The 2,750-nt window shown below is 40.5% G+C and overlaps 1 long non-coding RNA gene across 1 annotated transcript in view; it reads right to left on the reverse strand.

The window, feature by feature from the left end:
• LOC106012235 overlaps nucleotides 1–2,669 on the reverse strand; it is a 3,533-nt gene extending 864 nt beyond the window's left edge. Inside the window, exons 1-2 of the long non-coding RNA XR_001184971.1 lie at nucleotides 2,535–2,669; nucleotides 1,150–1,304 (exon numbers count right to left, since the gene is read on the reverse strand). This is a non-coding gene — a long non-coding RNA (uncharacterized LOC106012235). The remainder of the gene's footprint in view (nucleotides 1–1,149; nucleotides 1,305–2,534) is intronic.
• Between the last annotated feature and the right edge of the window lie 81 nt (nucleotides 2,670–2,750).

Genomic DNA, 2,750 nt, shown 5'->3' on the forward strand with positions numbered 1-2,750 from the left:
AGGGGTGTGTGTGTTTGTTTGTGTATGTGTATGTGTGTGTGTATGTGTGTGTGTTTGTGTGTGTGTGTGTGTGTGTGTGTGTGTGTGTGTGTGTGTAAGGGCGTGTGTACGTGTGTTTTGTGTGTGTTCGTATGTGTGTGTATGTGTGGAGAGGTATTGTGTGTGTTTGTGGGTGTAATAGTGTATGTATGTGTGCGCGAATGTGTGTATGTAGTGTATGTATGTGTGCGTTGGTGTGTTTATGTGCCATATGCATGTGTGTATATGTGTGTGTTTGTATGTGTGTAAGTAGGGCAAGGGGTAGAGGGGGGGGGGGGTTGGGCGATGAAGAAAGAGGGCTGGTTAGTAAGCTTTTAAAGACGAAGTTAATTATTATCAACTTTGCAGCGGTCTAGACTGCTAAATTTGTTATTAACAGTATCATGTACATGTATACTGGCTAAAGATTTTATAGATATATGGTGCAATATCTGAAATTTAGAGGCTTGAATACCTCGAAAAAACATGTCTTTAACACCAGTATACCAAATTTCCTCAATACCAGCTATAATAATATGATGCCGCTCAAAATAAAACAAAAATAATTCTGAACACTTAAGTAAAACAACGTATTCTGTATAGTTGTGTTATCTTTTAGATTTAGCGGCATGCGAAGTGCTTATTCTTAGTCATCTCGGTCCTGAAAGTTACTTAAAATTGAAGCGGTCAGAAAAATAAAAAGTCACAGTCACCTTGAGGTCGTTTAAAGGGGAAAAACAACTGGACCTAATCATGCTACTGCATTTGGGTGAGTATTATGTTGTTTAGTTTCCCACGACGTATGTCGCCATACAAAGATCTGTATTTATAGCCAAATGTGACTTACATTCTTTGATTTTCTGACCCCTTCAAGTTCCTATTAGTGAAGAGTGCTGACAAAATGAGAAATGTCTTGCAATCCGAGAATGGCGATATCGCCCGAAAATAGATACCGGGATCAGATTTTCAATGGACGCCATTTTCTTCAAGTCTACTGTGTCTTTTTTTATTCCATACTTACAAATTGTGTAAACTATATCTATAAAGTTTTCTCCTTTGGGGGCGGGGGTGGTGTATGGTTTGTTTGTTTTTTGGGGTTTTGTTTTGTTTTGTTTTTTAACCTTGACCCACCATGTTGTCGGTGACTTCCTGTTTCCACAAGTAGGCGGAGCTTCCAGAGAGCCCGTGCGAAGAACGGAAGTGAAGGGAATAGTCCGTCGGAGGAGCGCAGAAAAGCCTCAACAGTGACAGGACAGAACATGCGATGCTCCTTATGCTGTCGCAGTCTGGAGAAAAGACACACACTATTAATTTTATTTCAGAAATAAAAAAGAACCGCTATACGCCCTGTCAAGAAGTTTATCATTTCACCGTTGAAAGTGTTAGGTTGGTTCAGCTGTTCTCTTCTTTTGCACTGTGACAAGAATAAAGCCAGTCAATTCTTCAAGTCTTTGTGAACTCGTGTCGTTTGAATTTTCATGACTTTTCGCCAATCTGGGCACGATCGTATGGGTCCAAGGGAGTTTCTCAAATGTTTCATATCTCCTGTACCTTTTATATGTCGATAAAACCGTAAGACCACAACCATAATGTGACTCCACCACCATAACAACTAAGAAGAGGGGACGTTCAGGCACGGAAATGAAACAGTGTGTCCATTTTTTAAAATCTCAGAAAACAAAGACCATAGACATAGATAAGATATACGACAAAAGAGGCATTGGCTGTTTTATAAAAATTGAACGGTTTTTTAAATGCTTCTTTAGCAAATACACTCCTTGGGTGTATGCTTTTTTGTCTATCAAGACAAAAGGTGTTTGCTTTTCCTGTGTCTTTCGGCACCTCATTTGGGGGGTGTATCTGAAGGTAAGCAACTTTATAAACAAAGACAGCATACCTGGAATACCTGAAGGTGTCATCTCTGAGTCAGAAGTTGACTTGTAATGATCCTCCATCCTTCACGGTCGCGAGCCGCCGTTGCACTTCCCGCTACCCACAGGCCAGTCCATGTTTTAACCTTGTCCATCCATGTTAGTCCTGCCCCACTTCCTTCCTTCAAACACCTCTTTTACAATGGTCTGGTGTGTAAAGTGTTGTATTTTTCGACATTTTAATTTATAAAGCTGGGTTTATCTTATGTGAAGAATCTGACACACCTCATTGTTCGTCTTCTTTTCCCAGCTAATTCTGACAATTCTGTATGACATACAGCATTACTTATCGGAGAGAAAAAAGAGGCTAGGGCGGGTTATGAGAACATTTAGAAACAAAGAGCCAAAAAAACAACAACAGGAATCCTGTCTACAGTGGAGTCCACTTAAAACCAAATCAACTGGACTACCGGGTTTTTTTCGGTTTAGCCGTGTTTTCAGTTTGGAGAGATTGCGCAAATAGCAAAAGAAAAAAAAATCGGAGATTGTGCTTTCTTTCGGTTTACCACTTTTTTGTAATTCATTGAGTTCGGTCTAATAAGTGGATTCCATTGTATTTCATTTCGAATGTAATCATTTTCTTACCATGATCTTTCTGCTGTCTCTCTATACCAACGCATGGTGTCTGCCGTAAGACTGGAGCAGCATACGTCACAGACATAATGCAGAGAAGGAGGAGAGCTGATATCAAGCTCTTCATCGTAGGAAGCTTTTGTGTTCTGACCTGAGGAGTGGGAGAGTGGTGAATCAGTAAGTCGGTCATGGAAGTCCGAGGTGGGTGACATATTATAGCGGGGGGGG

The sequence above is a fragment of the Aplysia californica genome, unplaced genomic scaffold (genome assembly GCF_000002075.1).
Source record: "Aplysia californica isolate F4 #8 unplaced genomic scaffold, AplCal3.0 scaffold00300, whole genome shotgun sequence".
NCBI classification, from domain to species: domain Eukaryota; kingdom Metazoa; phylum Mollusca; class Gastropoda; order Aplysiida; family Aplysiidae; genus Aplysia; species Aplysia californica.